The sequence below is a fragment of the Ursus americanus genome, chromosome 36, assembly GCF_024610735.1.
Source record: "Ursus americanus isolate L20-20 chromosome 36, mUrsAme1.1.p, whole genome shotgun sequence".
NCBI lineage: Eukaryota > Metazoa > Chordata > Mammalia > Carnivora > Ursidae > Ursus > Ursus americanus.
Genome location: NC_142162.1, coordinates 11244119 through 11262508, shown reverse-complemented (window position 1 = coordinate 11262508; position 18390 = coordinate 11244119). Strand labels below are relative to the sequence as shown.

Sequence of the window (18390 nt, the reverse complement as noted above, 5' to 3'; positions counted from 1 at the left end):
CTATTCTTGTTTATTATTCCTGTTTTAGTATTCTTACCTTATGACACTTTTTTTTTTAAGATTTTTTTAAATTTATTTATTCGACAGGATAGAGACAGCCAGCGAGAGAGGGAACACAAGCAGGGGGAGTGGGAGAGGAAGAAGCAGGCTCATAGCGGAGGAGCCTGATGTGGAGCTCGATCCCATAACGCCGGGATCACGCCCTGAGCCGAAGGCAGGCGCTTAACCGCTGTGCCACCCAGGCGCCCCACCATATGACACTTTATATCAGGTTACTGGTAAGCAGTAAACATTTGTTGTCACATCAGAAATATATTACTTCAAAATTAAATCCTCTTGTAATTACTTTTTGGGATGAAATGTTCAACAGCGATATTGTGCTATCATAACCCCATTATCTCATTTGAGACAGATTATTCAGCAGGTCTCTCTTTTTCCTTTATTGGGGACAATAAACTGCAACCTGGCATAAATTTCAAAGTTACTTTGCACTGATGATGCCTGTTTATTGATATTATATGAATTTATTTCTCTAAGAAAGGTGTACAAAATATCAATAAGACTTACTCATGAATCATGGTCCATAGTCATAAATCATTTTCATCTTTTTATCAAAGAGAGGAAAAAAATTCATCGTACCCTGAGTGTCTGGGGTTTAGAAGCTTATGAAGGGATAAGTGACTAATGATCTTCTCAAACAGTGACCCTCCATAAAGCCATGGAAATGTTTTATAGTTTCTATTCTTCCATCATACCCACTCCACTGTCATACATGCTATCCTTATAATTTTTTAATTCAAGAATAATTAACATACAGTGTTATATTAGTTTTGGGTGTACAATATAATGATTCAACAATTCCATACATTTCTCCTATGTCCCATTCTTGTCTGGTCTTGGCCTCAGCTAGCTATCAGTTAATTAACTATCTTCTAAACTATTACCCTTTCCACAGGTATTTTCACTGTATCTAGGGACCTTTTAAGGACCAATACAAGTTCAAGACCTACTGAAATGAATCAAAATGTATGACATTTCTGAGACAGGAATGATGTGTCCCCTAGCAGAAACAAACTTTAATCATTGAAGATCACTAGACTAAAGGTCAGATACAACCAGTTTTAAAGCTATTCCAGACTAAGTGAATATAATTTTAAATTGGTGTGAATGGAATGAGAACCTTCCAGGTGCCTATAGACCCACTATGTGGCTACCTTCTTCTCCGATCCCTGCCATTAATGAATGCTCAACTGGATAGATTCTGCCTCAGTTCCTTGTTTTAATTGTCATTCCCACTGCTGGGTCCAAAACCTTTCCAAGGACCCCAAGCTACTTGCTTGTCTCCATAACCTTCCTAAGCTTACTAAACATAACAGTTATATTGGACATGTCCTCTTGAACTCTGTGCTTTGAATATCTGGACACTACACACTTACCAACATGAAGAGAATCATAAAAATTATGTATATATAAATTATATTTAAATAAAATTATTTATATATAAGTTATACACACATACACACACAGTTGACCATTGAGCAATGTGGGGGTTAGCGCCAATCTCCCACAAACTTGAAAATTTGTGTATAATTTTTGATTCCCCCAAAACTTAACTACTAATGCCCTACTATTGACTGGAAGTCTTACTCATAACATAAACAGTCAATTAACACACATTTTGTATGTGTGTTACAATAAAGTAAGCTAAAGAAAAGAAAACGTTATTAAGAAAATCATAAGGAAAAAACATTTACAGTACTGTACTATCATTATCAATACCATAAGTTTAGATTGTCTGTTTACAAGAGGACTTCTTTTCCATCTCTGTCAGTACCTACATTGATACTGTCTTATTTGATATTAAACACTGTATGTGTTACACGTTACTAGCACTAGACATGAATATTAAAAAGATAATATCAAAAAAAAGGAATTTGTATTTATTTACAGGGATAATGATTCATGCATTGATAATGAAGAAGCAGCAATATGACTGCTTCATGGTAGCCTAACCTATACACTAATGAATAAATTGTTTTAAAATTTTTATGGCATACAAGTATTAGAAACATTGCTACATTTTTTTAAAAAACACTTACCTGTGATAGTTGGCTGATATGCAGTTTCTCCAACTATGAGAGAGAGAGAGAGAGAGAGGCATAGTGCATGGTAATGTAAATCTTTGAAAGTAAATTTATGAAACAGTAAGAAAACTAACACATTGTTAATTTGATATTAACGAGCACTCATCTTATACCTCTGTGAGGATGGGCTGTCCACTTCCATACCAGTCTCACATGCTCTGTTCTACGTGATAAACACTTGGACAATGATGGTAATGGTGACACAAAAATGTCTCACACAGTTCTTGTCCTATAGTTATCAGGTTTTCATATGAAGACACATACACAACAGAAAAGTTTATTGACTGTACAGCATAATGATTCCATGAAAGCGAATCATCATAAAGGTCTTCATCCTCATCATCTTCACATTGAGTGGGCTGAGGAGGAGGAGGAAGAGGAAGGGTTGGTCTTGCTGTCTCAGGAGTGGCAGAGAGGGAAAAGAAGTGGAGGAGGTTGGGGGGGACACACTCGCTGTGACTTTATGGAAATACATTGTAATTTCTGTCTGACTTTTTTTTTTATTTCTCTAAAATGTTTCTATATGGTACCAGTTCTTCTTCCACCGTTTGCTTTAGTTTCAGTGCCTGTATCATAGAAGGTCCATGTTGTAGAAGAAGTCAAAGTAGTCTTGAATAATCTGAACCCTTCTGCCAGGTTCTCTAATGTCAGTTTGTTTTCTGACACCACTTTTCCTACATCTTCCTATCATCTGGCACTGGCTTGGAAGCTCTTGTCTGCATCAAGTTGTCTTCTGTTAATTCCTCTGGTGTAGTGTCTATTAGCTCTTGAATTTCTCCAAGATCCGTATCTTGAAACCCATCACCCCCACAGCTTTCCCCCCTACCATATCCACAATCTCCATAATTTCCTTGATTGGCTCTGTCGTAAATCCTGTGACGTCATGTACTACATCTGGACAGTGTCTACAACAGGGATTTATGTTTAAGGCTTGACGATTTTCACAGCTTTTCTATAAAAGATAGCATTTTCAATGGTGTGATCCTTGAGGCTTTCATAATATTCTACCAGGCTCTTCCCTGACCTTGACAATCTTTTCTATAGAGGACCATGTGTAATACGCTTAAAAGTCTGTATGACCCCCTGATCTAGAGACCGAATTAGAGATACTGTGTTTGCGGCAAGTAGACCATTTGATGCCTTCAGTGTTGAACTCTTGGGGCTCTGGGAGGCCAGGGGCATTGTTTACTGTCAAAAGAACTTTAAAAGGGTGTCCCTTACTGGCAAGTTACTTCCTGACCTCAGGGACAGAGCATTGATGTACCAATCCCAAAAAGGTGTTCTCATTGTCTAGGCTCTCTTGTTATACAACCAAAAGACTGGCAGTTGGTATTTATCTTTTCGCTTCAAGGTTTGGGGTTAGCAGCTTTATAGATGAGGGCAGTCCTGATCATAAACCTGACTGCATTTGCCCAAAATAGTAGAGTTAACCTATCCCTTCCTGCCATAAGTCTCAGTGCTCACTTCTCTTCTTTACTAATAAATGTCCTTCATGGCATTTTTTTTTCTAGGATAGGGCACTTTTGTCTGCATTAAAAATCTGTTCAGACAGATATCCTTTCTTCTCAATTATTTTCCTAATGGTATCTGTGAACTTGTCTTCTGCCTCTTGGTTGGCAGAAGTTGCTCCTCCTGCTATCTTGACATTTTTAAAATTAAACCTCTTTCTAGAATTATCAAACCATCTTTTGCTGGCATTAAATTCTCGAGCTTTAAATCCTTCACCTTCCTTTTGCTTCAAGTTATCACATAATGATTTTGTTTTTTCCTGAATCATATTAGAGTCTATAGGTGTGCCTTTCTTATGCCAATGCTGCACCTTCAATATGAGATTAAAAACTATTTTGAAAAATTGCAAGGCTTTTGCACCTGCTGGTGTAGCTTCAGTGATGGTTTCATGCATTTCCTTTTCTTTTTTTTACAATGGTCCTTAACATTGGATTAATTTATCTTGAAATGGTGAGAAACCACAGCTGCAGATCTCAACCTATGGTACATATCAAGGAGCTCAACTTTGTCTTGTAATGTCATGACTTTTCTCTGCTTCTTAGGAGGACTTCCAGCACCAGTAGTGGCACTTTGTCTGGGTCCCATGGTATTATTCAAGGTTTATGGTATTGCACTAAGCACATGAAAAATATGTGAGAACCACAGGAGATCAGTTTTTGCTGTGATATGCGATTTACTGGAGAGACGAACTGCTCACGCAGAGATGATTATCATCACATGGCATTTTAAGCAAATACTCCCAACACCTGAGCTCACTGCAATAACAACAGGAGGTGGCTATGAAATTATTACAGTAGTACAGTATGTACCACAGTTAAGTTTATGCAGTTATGATTTAATACTGCATCTTAAGTTTGTCAGCTGTGAATGGTGCCATGTACACTTCATAAATGTACACATAAATTCGGATAAACTTTAACTTCTTATAATAGATCTGTGTATATTTTATGGTAGTAAATGCTAAAATGGACTAGCATCTACATATATTTGATGCATTCATGACATGCTTAACTTTGGCTTAATTTTTTCAATATTTCTAAAGCTATGTGGTTTGTCTGCAAGTTTTTTCAACTTGTCACAAATCTCTAAACAATTTTCCAATATATTGACCGAAAATAATCCATATATAAGTACACCCATGCAGTTCAAACCCATGTTCTTCAAGGGCCCAACAGTGTGTGTGTGTGTGTGTGTGTGTGTGTGTGTGTATTTAATGGCCGATAAGTAAAACAGAACATTCTGTACTGATAAGCCATTATACACACACACACACACACACACACACACACATACAGTACAGTATTGTAAATGTATTTTCACTTCCTTATGATTTTCTTAATAACATTTCCTTTTCTCTAGCTTACTTTATTATAAAAATGTAATATGTAATACATATGACATACAAAATATGTTTAATGACTATTCATGTTAGTAAGGCATCCAGTCAATAGTAGGCTACTAGTAGTTAAGTTTGGGGGAGAGTGAAAAATTACATGCAGATTTTAGACTGTGTGGGGAGTTGACACCCCTAGTCCCCATGTTGTTCAAGAGTCAACTGTATATGTGTATACATTTCTATCTCTATTTATCTCTCTTTGTAGTCTCACATGGTGCTATAAGATGCATAATATATCTTATCAATGCAGAATTTTTAAAAATTTTTTATTTTTATTTATTTATTTTTTGATGTAAAGTTCAATGATTCATTAGTTGCGTATAACACCCAGTGCACCATGCAATACGTGCCCTCCTTACTACCCATTATCAGCCTATCCCATTCCTCCACCCCCCTCCCCTCTGAAGCCCTCAGTTTGTTTCTCAGAGTGCATAGTCTCTCATGCTTCATTCCCCCTTCTGATTACCCCCCCTTTCTTTATCCCTTTCTTCTCCTACCCATCTTCCTAGTTCTTATGTTCCATAGATGAGAGAAACCATATGATAATTGTCTTTCTCTTCTTGACTTATTTCACTTAGCATTATCTCCTCCAATGCCGTCCATGTTGCAGGCACAGCACAAAATGGCTAAAATACTGATAGAAAACCCATAGTCTCTTTGGTCTAAAGAACCAGACACCACTTTGGAATAACTTGAAATAGTATCAGAGAAGAAGTGAAGTTCTGTATATAAATTATACCAAAGCTCTAGCTGACCAATGAATTGCACATGCATGGGAAGATTTCAAGCAAGCCCCTACTCTGATCCGACTCTACGTGGATCGCAGGAGAATTTGTGGGGCTTAGCCAAACAGAATCCGATTGTGACAGAAGAAGGGAGAGGCTTGCAACAACCAGCACACTGATCCTGCCAGACTGAGTTCATACCAGCAGTGACCAAGTAGTAATTCCAATCAGTGCCTTTGTTAATCTGCAAAACCAATTTGGGGGGTGTACTCTGACCAGGGAACTCAATGGAGTGCAGATCTTCTTGATTTGAATCCTCGGATAAGGTATTTTGCTGGCTTTAGAGCCCACTTTGCTCATATCCAGGCAAGATGCTGAGTCACAGCCCCACCCACTGTGCAGAGTATTTTTTAGCCCCATCTAAGCAAAGCAGCAGGGCTAGTGACAATTCATGGAAACTGTCTAGCCCAACAGCACTTAAGCCAAGAATTGGGTAGGAAAAGCTAATTATTCCTAGGACAAATCCAGTACCAGGCATGGAGGGTTCAAATGCTATGCACAGGCAGGGGCATTAATTCATAACCAAGACTCAGTGTAGCTGACCAGGAAATAAAGTGCACACTCTGGCCTGATTTAGGCCCCACACAATGAGTTTTACAGGCCCTGGGCCCTGGGCCCTGGCCTGCTGTGTCATGCCAGGGTAGAGAAGCTAATTCCTATCCCCACCTATTACTTAATGTAGTATGCAGCCCCAATCATCTACTTAGCCTGAACAGATTATTCAGACAACTGCAGAACCCATACTGCAGACACACTTGGACAGAGAACCAAGATGGCAGTTTTATCCAACGGTTATTACCAGTGGCACAGCACCCCCCATCCCTGTCCTCAGAGCTCAAATAGTTGCCTCACCCAAAATTAATCCGTAAAAATTATACCATAATATTAGACAATCTACCCAAACACATTCCAGCAGACATACTCAGAAGCCCAGACTGAGCTGACTGGTGAAGAACTGTTTCTGCCAAAGCAAACCTGTAAAGTCTGGAAGAGGAGCTCCATTTTTTAAATGCACGGATGCCAAAATAAGGAATCAAGGATCATGAAAAATCAAGTAAATATGAAAACGCCAAAGTAAACTATCAAAGCTTCAATAACTGACCCAAAGAAATGGAAATATATCAACTATTAGACAAATAATTCAGAATAATCCTCTAAAGGATGTTTTGTGAAATACGAGAAAACAAACAACTACACAAAGTTAGAAAAACAATGCCTAAACAAAATAGTTTGACAAAGAAATAGTAACTATCAGGGGTGCATGGGTGACTCAGTCGGTTAAGCATCTGCCTTCGGCTCAGGTCATTATCCCAGGGTTCTGGTATCGAGCCTGGCATCAAGCTACCTGCTCGCCTAGGGGAGTCTGCTCCTCCCTCTCCCTCTGTCCCTCCCCCAGCTTGTGCTCTCTCTTTCTCTCTCTCACAAATAAATAAATGAAATCTTTAAAAAAAAAAAAAGAAAAATACCAACTATCAAACATAACAACAACTACAAACAGAAATTCTAAACTTGAAAAATGTAATAAACAAATTGAGGAATTCACTAGAGTTTCAAAAGTAGATTGGACCATGAAAAAAAGAATCAGCAACATAGAGGATAGGACATTAGAAATTATCCAGAGCAGAAAAGGAAAGAGAAAGGAATAAAGGAAGAAAGGAAAAAAGGAAAGAAGGAAGGAAAGAAGGAAGGAAAAGAAAAAGAATGAAAGCTTATAGGAATTATGAGACACAATGAAAAGAAACAGTATTTGCATTATGGGAATTCCAGAAAGGGAAGAGAAAGAGAAAGGGACAGAAAGTATATTTAAAGCAATAATGGCTGAAAACTTACCAAATCTAGGGAAAGGGACATCCAGATCCATGAAGCCCAAAAAATCCCAAATAGGTTGAATCCCAATAGGACTATACCAAGATACTTTAAAATTAGAATATCAAAAGTCAAAGACAAAGAAAAAATATTAAGAGCAGCAAGAGAAGGAAGAGAATTCACATGAAAGGGAACCCCCATAAGATTCCTGGCACATTTCTCAATACAAACTTTTCAGACCAGGAGAGAATCAGATGACAGATTCAAAATATTGAAAGTAAATAACCATTAACCAAGAATCCTATGCCCAGAGAAACCTTCCTTCAGAAACAAAGGAAAGATTAGACTTTCCCAAACAAACAAAAGCTGAGGGTGCACATTACCACCAAATCTGCCTTATAAGAAATACTAAAGGGAGTTCTTTGAGTGGAAGTAAAAGAATGCTAATTAACATTATAAAAACACAAAAAGGTAGCAAAACTCTCACTGGTAATGATAAATATATAGTCATAATTAGATTCTGCAAATGGTAATAGTGGTGCATAATTTACTTACAACTCTACTTTAAAATTTTTCTAAATTAATGTAGTAATAACACCCACAAATACAATAATCTGTTGCTATTTACACAATATAAAAAAACATGTAAATTGTGGGGCACCTGGGTTTTGGCACAGGTCATGGGATCAAACCCCACATCAGACTCCATGCTCAGTGTGGAGTCTGCTTGAACATTCTCTCCCTCTGTCCCTCCCCCGACTTGCATGCTCTCTCTCTTAAATAAATAAGTAAGTCTTTTTTAAAATAGGTAAATTCTGACAGCAATAACCTAAAATGTGAGGGGGAGAAGTAAAATTGTACAGTTTACAAATATTATAGAAGTTAAATTTTTATTAGTTGAAAATAGGGTGTTAAAAGCTTAAGACATTTTGTGGAAACCTCACAGTAACCACAATAAAATCGTAGTAATTATATAAAAGAACATGTAAAAGAAGTCAAAGCATACCCATACTGAATGACATCAAAACACATGAAAAGACAGCAGGATAAGAAACAAGGAACAATGACTCCATAAAATAACCAGAAGTTAATTAACAAAATGCCATTAGTAAATCGTTACCTGTCAACAATTACTTTAAACATAAACAGATTGAATTCTCCAATTGAAAGACACAGAACAGCCGAATGGATTAAAAAAACAATACCCAAAATATGCAGTCTACAAGAGACTCATTGTGGCTTTAGAGATACACATAGACTAAGAGCGAAGGTATGGAAAAAGACATTTCAAACAAATGGTAGCCAAAAAAAGAAGAAGAAAAAAGAAGAAGAGGGAGGAGGAGAAGGAGAAGAAGGAGGGGCGGGGAGGAAGAAGAGAAGAAGAAAAAAACGGCAGAGGTAGCTATACTTACATCAAACTAAACAGACTTTAAACTAAAATGGTAAAGATACAAATAAGGTCAATATATAATGATTAAAGGGTCAATACATCAAGAAGGCATAACAATTATAAATATGTATGTGCCCAACATTTGAACATCTGAATATATAAAGCAAAAACTAACAGAACAAAAAGGGAAATAAACAGTAATACAATAATAGTTGGGGTCTTAAACACCCCACTCTCAACAACAGATAGATCATCCAGACACAGAAACAATAAGGAGATACTATAGATCAGATGGACCTAAGAGACATACAGTTTGTTCAGCAGAATACACATTCATCTCAGGCATAGATGGAATGTTTTCTAGGACAGGCCATCTGTTAGGTTACAAAACAAGCTTTAGCAAATTGAAGATGATTGAAATCATCCAAGTATCTGCTCTGACCACAGTGGCATAAAACTAGAAATCAATAACAAGAGGAAAACTGGAAAATTCACAAAAACATGGAAATTAAACAACACTATCTTTTTTTTAAAAGATTTTATTTATTTATTTGAGAGACAGAGAGAGAGCACAGCGTGGGAGGTGGTGGGCAGAGGGAGAAGCAGACTCCCTGTTGAGCAGGGAGCCCAACATGGGGCTCATCCCAGGACCCTGGGATCATGACTTGAGCCGAAGGCAGATGTTCTACTGACTGAGCCACCCAGGTGCCCCTTAAACAACACTCTCTTGAACAATCAACAGATGAAAGAAGAAATCAAAGGCAAAATAAAAGTTTCTCGAGACAAAGGAAAATGGAAACTCAACAAGGCAGAACTTGTGGGATACAGCGAAATCAGTTCTATGAGGGAATTTCATAACAATAAACATCTACATTAAGAAGGAAAGAAAATCCCAAACAAACAACCTAATTCTATGCCTTAAGGAACTAGAAAAAGAAGAACAAACTAAGCCCAAAGTTAGAAGAGGAAACAATATAATAAAGATTAAACCAGAAATATATGAAATAGCAGAAAAACAACAGGAAATATTAAACAAAACTAAGAATTGGTTCTTTGGAAAGATAAATAAAATTGACAAACCCTTAGATAAACTAACCAAGGAAAAAAGAGAAGGGAACCAAATTAATAAAATTATAAATGAAAAAGGAGATTTTATAACTGATAGCACAGTAATACAACAAAGGATCATAAGAAGCTACTAGAAAGGACTACATAATAACAAACCAGATAGCCCAGAAAAAAATGGAAAAATTCTTAGGTACATAAAACTTACCAATATTGAATCAGGAATAAATTTTAAAGAATGAAAAGACCAATTAATAGTAAAAATATTAAATCAGTAATCAAAATATCACAACAAAGAACAGCTGAGGACCAGATGGCTTCACTGGTGAACTTACCAAACACATAAAAAAGAACTAGCACCAATCCTTCTCAAACTCTTTCAAAAAATCAGAAAGAACACTTCCGAACTCATTTTAGGAAGCTAGCATTAGCCTGATACCAAAACCAGAAAAGGACACTACTAGAAAAGAAAACTACAAGCCAATATACCTGATGAATATAGATGTAAAACTTCTCAACAAAATACTAGCAAGTTGAATTCAGCAGCGCATGATCAAGAGAAAGTTATCCCTGGGATATAAGGATGGTTCAACATATGCACATCAATGGATGTTTCTTGCTCTTGACGGTAGTGGTACATAGTAGTATGAAGTAGTAGTCGTATGAAGAAGAGGTCCTGTAGTGTATGTAGCACAAGGTTCTCTGTTCACCAGAACCTGGCACTTCAGGTGGGTCTCCTATGTGTGCTCTGTGTACTCTTCTGTTGTTGTTGAGTTGCTTCTACCTACAATCCAGTCATCTGCAATGACTCTCTTTGTCTATTGTGGGCAGGTTTTGGTCCCTGTGTTGTTACTGGGCCAGTTCAGGGCTGCCTTGGGCTTGAGGTGAGTCATACCAGGCATTTGCCTGAAATGCAGGAGCCCCAAATGGCAGGACTCTTTCTCTGTATTGTCCCCTGGGAAGTTTTGTTGATGGACAGGGCCTGGAGTCAGACTAGATGTCTGCCCCCAGCTCACTACTGGTGCTGCAGACTGGTGTATATGGTAATCTTCTCCTGTCTCCAAGGCAGGAGTGATTTTGGAGTGTTGTTGGCTCCTGTTAGGGCTTCTTGCACAATGCCAGACTTGTGGCACCTCTTTCAATGGGCTTATTGGACAAGGTAGGTCTGAAGGAGAATGTTGGGGTGGGGCATTCGGTGTGAGCAAGGTTTTTACAGGTTGGTTGTGGGAGGGGACCTAGAGTTACTTTAGAAAACTTGCCAGAGGGCTGGTGGAGGTGTGTCCACAGGAAGACATGCAGGTGGGGCATTCGGTGCCAGCAAGGCCCATGCAGGTCCACTGCAGGAGGGGATGGGCAGTGGTCCAAAACTCCTGCCCAAGTGGTCTGGATTGGAAGAAGCAGATCCACAGTAGCATGCAGGGGTAGGGCACATGATTAGCAAGCTAGGTGGAGTGTTGTGCTGCACTCATTCCCATAGGTGTCCATGTATCTAGGCTGGGGGTCGGGGAAGGAAATGATGTGCACCAGTCCTCTTGCTCTTGGAGAAGTTTCCCAGGGATCCCTGCCCCTTCAGCACATGCTCTAAATTAGTAAACAAATCTCTCTCCTGAACCCAGAAATGGACCCTCGGATCTATGGGCAACTAATATTTGACAAAGCAGGAAAAAACATCCAGTAGAAAAAAGACAGTCTCTTCAATAAATGGTGCTGGGAAAATTGGACAGCTACATGCAAAAGAATGAAACTTGACCACTATCTCACACCATACACAAAGATAAACTCCAAATGGATGAAAGACCTCAATGTGAGACAGGAATCCATCAAAATCAGAGAGAAGAACATAGGCTGCAACCTCTTTGACATGGGCCACAGCAACTTTTTTCATGACACATCTCCAAAGGCAAGAGAAACAAAAGAAGAAATGAACTTGTGGGACTTCACCAAGATAAAAAGCTTCTGCACAGCTAAGGAAACAGTCAAAAAAACTAAGAGGCAGCCCACGGAATGGCAGAAGATATTTGCAAATGACACTACAGATAAATGGCTGGTATCCAAGATCTATAAAGAACTTCTCAAACTCAATACACAAGAAACAAATAATCAAATAAAAAAATGGGCAGAAGATATGAACAGACACTTTTCCAATGAAGACATACAAATGGCTAACAGACACATGAAAAAATGTTCAAAATCATTAGCCATCAGGGAAATTCAAATCAAAACCACGTTGAGATACCACCTTACGCCAGTGAGAATGGCAAAAACAGACAAGGCAGGGAACAACAACTGTTGGAGAGGATGTGGAGAAAGGGGAACCCTGTTGGTGAGAATGCAAGTTGGTACAGCCACTTTGGAAAACAGTGTGGAGGTCCCCTAAAAAGTTAAAAATAGAGCTACTCTATGATCTAGCAATTGCACTACTGGGTATTCACCCCAAAGATATAGACGTAGTGAAGAGAAGGGCCATATGCACCCCAATGTTCATAGCAGCATTGTCCACAATAGCTAAATTGTGGAAGGAGCCGAGATGCCCTTCGACAAATGACTGGATTAAGAAGCTGTGGTCCATATATACAATGGAATATTACTCAGCCATCAGAAAGAACGATCACCCAACATTTGCAGCAACATGGATGGGACTGGAGGAGATTATGTTAAGTGAAATAAGTCAAGCAGAGAAAGACAATTATCATATGGTTTCACTCATTTATGGAACATAAGAAACAGCAGGAAGATTGGTAGGAGATGGAAGGGAAGAATGAAGGGGGGTAAACGGAAGGGGGAATGAACCATGAGAGACTATGGACTCTGGGAAACAAACTGAGGGCTTTGGGGGAGGAGAGTGGGGGATTGGGATAGCCGGTGATGATATTAAGGAGGGCACATATTGCATGGAGCACTGGGTCTTATGCACAAATAATGAATCAAAAACTAAGGATGTACTGACTAACATAACATAATAAAAAATTATTACTAAAAAAAAACCCAAAAAACCCCAAATCTCTCTCCTGTATACCCCTGGCATTTTTCAAATTGCTGCTTCTGTGTTCTATCTCCCTGGCATGCTTGTTGTGCTGTCTCTTTAAGGACAGGGACTCCCTTGCCTTCCAGGCTCTCCCAGAGCAGAGTTTGCTGATTTTTAAAGTTCTAGGTGTTAAGCCTCACTGATTGTAAGAACTCATGAAATTATGCCCCCCTGGTTTTCATGGGGGTTCCCCATGCCGGAGGCGCTTTGTATCAGAGTCTGGTCTGCTCCTCTGCATCTACTGAATCCCTTTCTCCCACGGATAGTTCATTTAGCTCCCCATCACATCTCTGCCCTTCCTACCCTCTTCAACATGACCTCTTCTCTACAGTCAGGCGTGGAGAGCCTGTTCTGCCCGTCTTCTACTCATCTTCTGATTATTTACACTGATGTGGCTGTTATCTACTTGTATCCATGGGATGACGTGAGCTTAAGACCTTCCTACTCCATCATCTTCTCTGGAAGTCCCTGGAACAACAATTTTAAAGTGATGAAAGGAAAAACCATTAACGCAGAATCCATTATCTGGCAAAAATGTATGTCAATAATGAGGTGAAACAAAGACATTTTCACATAAAAGAAAACCATGCAAACTTGTCCCCAGGAGACCTGTGCAATTTTATCATCAGGAGGCCTGAACTACAAAAAATACTATAGAAGTTCTTTTTTTTTTTTTTTAAGATTTTAAAAAATTTCTTTGACAGAGAGAGTGCAAGAGAGTACAAGCAGAGGGGGTGGCAGAAGGAGCGGGAGAGGGAGAAGCAGGCTTGCTGCTGAGAAGGGAGCCTGATGTGCAACTCGATCCCAGGACCCTGGGCTCATGACCTGAGTGGAAGCCACCCAGGTGCCCCCTAGAAATCCTTCGCACAGAAGAAATGACACCCAATGGATCTTCAAGAAGGAATAAAGAGAATCAGAAGTGGTAAATATGGATTAAATATAAAATATTATTTTTCCCTACCAGCTTTTTAAAAGAAGATAAGGTACATTGCAGGCAAAGGAAACAGCATAAATAAAGGCATGAAAATGGGAAACAACATGGTATGTTAAGGAATTACAAACACCTTATTACTTGTAATGTTAAGTGTGATGGGAAGACTGGAGGGCATTCCTGTCATGCTAAGGATCCTGTTCTTAATTTTTACGGGAAGGTTTTCAAGCCAGAAAATGACACAGTAGGATCTGTATTTTATGTAGATCACTCAGGCTACAGTGGGAAGAACAAATTTGAAGGGACAAAACTGGAGACAGAAAACTCAAGCCATTTCTGTGACCCAAGAGAGCTACTGAAGAAAGAGCATTTAAGAGAACCTGATCTACAGAAGTAATTGTACAGAGGTTTGAGGAACATAGTTGAAAATATTTCGGAAGTAAAATCTTGTATGAATTGGAGATCATGAATAAAGTAGAAAAATATCACTTGGAGCATTAAAAAAGATTGAGGGAGTTTTCCCTCAATATAGACAAATTTACTACCTAATTTTCTGGTAACATTGTATTGGGCAATAATCCATGTTGCCTGTCTCATTCTTAGGACTTAAGGCTCAAACCTCTTATTTATTATTCCTATTTTTATTTTAATTCCAGTATAGTTAACATATAGTGTTATATTAATTTCAGGTGTACAATATAGTGATTCAACAATTCCATATATTACTCAGTGTTCATCAAGATAAGTGTACTCTTAATCCCCTTCACCTATTTCACCCCCCACCTTCACTCTGGTAATGCAAATCAAAACCACAATGAGATATCAAGCCTCTTATTTAATAGCAGGTGAATAATATCCCTCATCCCCTTGGCAACAGTTATTTTGATGAGACTACCTGGTAGAAAGAGGGATTGAACAGTCAATGCATAAACCTACCAAAATCCGATAATGTAGCCAGCACCACAGGATGAAGTGAGTCAGTCAGATTTTCTCTCTCAGAGAAAGAGAATAAAGAAATCCCAAAAGACTAGGTCATTTAACAGTGGAAGCCAATGCTGAAACTTCATGTCAAAGACAGAAAGTTAAGTCCAAGAACCAAAAAAGAAATACGGAAAGAAGCAGACAGAAACACACAGCATGAGAAAGTGACACTAGTTCCAGAAAGAGACAAGAATAAGCTGATATGCTAGAGATCCCTTGGTTTCCTTGCCTGGCATATAACAGGGATTAAAAAAACATTTTTGTTGTTGTTGTTGGCTGGAAGGATAAATAAATGAACAAACAAATTAACAAATGAATGTGGCTGATTTTCCAGTGTCATTTTCTGTAAAGAGTTTTTTGCAGCCCTATTTTCTAGGTCCTCAGAAATCTCTATCCCTATCCTCCCTATTGTCCCATTTCTGTTCCTTTATTATACTCATCTCCATTGTGTCACATTTCACAAACCCTTTGACCGTCTGTATTCTTTTCAGATTCAAAAGTTGAGCAGGAATGACTACCAATTTTGTTGCAATTTTTTTTTCAACATCTCTAGTTTCTAGTCAGAAATTCTCAGTGTGTACCCTTACCAGTGGTAGGTACATTTTTGGATGATGGAAATCAAACAGCCTCTATACATACCAACATCATCATACTTAAGGACTTATGCAGGTTTGATAACTCAAATTTTGTATGCTACCCTCTTTCTGGAATCACTCTTTTCCTACTGAAAAATATCTGTGTTCTCTGTAGATACCAAGTCTTTGAAGTTTTCTTTGGGTAGCTCTCTGGGCTGCTTCATACCTTTCCTAGACCAGGTGTTCTATTTGGGTCGCAGTCCAGGTGGTGTGAGGAATGATGACAGTACCTGGTCATCATTGCAGAAAGCATTCCTGAACTCCAGATCTGAAATTTTGCCACACTCATTTCAGAATAACACAGCAAAGGGACTGAGCCAGTAGTAGAGACCTCTATCACAGAAACCACAAACTACAATAGAAAAGTATTCCCATTGTGCACTATTAAGGTTGAATGGAGGAATGAAAAAAAAAAAACAGGTTTTCTTTAAAAAAAATTTAAAAACATGGGAGATGTTTTCTCATTTCTGCTTCTTAGAATTGCATATGCTACACATTCTACATGGAGGAGGAAATTAGATGAAGAACGGAACAGAGGTGATTAGCTTGTCACTGGAAACAAATATTAAAGGATGGAAGAACACAGAACAAATTTGTCAGTTCCTTAAATAACTAATGAAATAATTATAGCTAATTGTCTCTGAATTATCTAGCTAAGACATAAGGTCAAATCCTTTATTTCTAAAATTTTCTTCCTTCCTTTCAATTTTATCTAAGGTATAGCATCTGAATTCATATCCCTCTTCAACAAGCATGATCTTCCCCACCACACATCTAGCAATGTTGAACATACCCTAAACAAATTACATAATTAGCATTTGCTTAAGAGCATGAGAATGGAAGTAAATATAGCCACAGACTAAACACTTATCGAAAGAAATTCTACTACATTCTAGGTTTTCTAATTTGTTAACATAGCATGTTTCATAGTATTAACTTATAATTCTTTGTGTTTCCTTGGTGTCAGTTGTTACTTCTTTTTTGTTTCTGATTTTATTTGAGTCCTTTCACTTTTCTTGATGAGTCTGGCTAAGAGTTTATCTTTTCAAAGATCCAGATTTTGGTTTAGCTGATCTTTTCTATTTTTGAAAACCCTTTATATCATATATTTCTGCTCTGATCTTTATTATTTCCTTCCTCCTACTCACATTGGGTTTTGTTAGTTCTTTTTCTAGTATCTTTAGGTGTAAGGTTAGATTGCATATTAGAGTTTTTTCTTATTTCTTGAGGTAGGCCTATATCACTATGTATTTCCTCTTAGAACTGCTTTCACTGTGTCCCAAAGATTTTGTACCATTGTGTTTTCATTTTCATTTGTCTTCATGTATTTTTAATTTTCTTCTTTGATTTCTTCTTTGACCCATTGATTGTTTAGTAGCATGTTATTTAGCCTCCATGTGTTTGTGTTTTTTCTATTTTTTTCTTGTGGTTGATTTCTAGTTTCATACTTTCATTTCTTTGTGGTCAGAAAAGATGCATGGCATGATTTTAATCTTCTTAAATTTACTGAGAATTGTTCTGTGGTCTAACACATGATCTATTCTGGAGAATGTTCCATATACACTTAAAAAGAATACATATTTTCTTGGTTTTGGATGGAATAAATAAATTCCTGGAAACATACAATCTTCCAAAACTGAATAAGAAAAAGATACAATGTCTGAACAGGCCAATTACTAGTAACAAAATTGAATGGTTACCAAAAACTACCAGAAAATAAAAATCCAGGCCTAGATGGATTCACAGGTGAATTCTACCAAACATTTAAGGAAGCATTAATACCTAATCTCCTTAAACTATTCCAAAAAAATAGAAGAGAAAGGAAAGTTTCCAAATACATTCCATGAGGCCAGCATTACACTGAACCAAAACTAGACAAAGACACCTTTTATACAAAACTATAGATCAATATCCCTGATGAACATAGATACAAAAATCCCCAACAAAATATTAGCAAACTGAATCCAACAGTACAATAAAAGGATCATTCACCACAATCAAGTGAGATTTATTCTGGGGATGCAAGGATGGTTCAGTATTCACAAATCAATCAAGGTGATACACCACATCAACAAAACAAAGGATTAAAATCATGAGCTTATCTCCATAGATGAAGAAGCACTTGACAAAAATTCAACATCCATTCATAATAAAAAATCTCAGTAAAATGGAATTAGAGAGAACATACCTCAACAGACTAAAAGCCATATATGATGGGGTGCCTGGGTGACTCAGTCAGTTAAGCGTCCAACTCTTGATCTCAACTCAGGTCCTGATCTCAGGATCATGAATTCAAGCCCTGCATTGGGCTCCATGCTGGCTGTGGAGTCTCCTTAAAAAAAAAAAAAAAAAAGGCCATATATGAAAAACCCACAGCTAACATCACACTCAATGATGAAAACCTGAAAGCTTTCCCTCTAAGATCAGGAAGAAGACAAGGATATCTACTTTCATCACTTTTAGTCAACAAAGTACTAGAAGTCCTATCCACAGCAATTCAACAGGAAAAATAAATAGGCATCCATATTGGTAAGAAAGAAGTTAAACCGTCACTATTTGCAGATAACATGACATTATACATAGAAAACCCTAAATCCTCCACCAAGAAACTACTAGAAGTAATAAATGAATTCAGTGAAGTTGCAGGGTATAAAATTATTACCCACAAATCAGTAGTTTTCTATATACCAACAACAAAGTCACAGAAAGAGAAATTTACAGCT

At 37.8% G+C, this 18390-nt stretch overlaps 1 protein-coding gene across 4 annotated transcripts in view; it reads right to left on the bottom strand.

Annotated features, from left to right (window-relative positions):
* The window catches only part of TEX9 (testis expressed 9), a 202807-nt gene that overhangs the window by 79147 nt on the left and 105270 nt on the right, over positions 1-18390 (bottom strand). For 2 of the 4 annotated variants that reach the window (XM_087859191.1, XM_087859192.1), the window contains exons 5-6: positions 17856-17999; positions 2100-2132 (exon numbers count right to left, since the gene is read on the bottom strand). The gene's annotated coding sequence lies outside the window, so the exon portion shown is untranslated. The remainder of the gene's footprint in view (positions 1-2099; positions 2133-17855; positions 18000-18390) is intronic. The other 2 variants (XM_087859193.1, XM_045790312.2) reach the window with 1 other exon arrangement.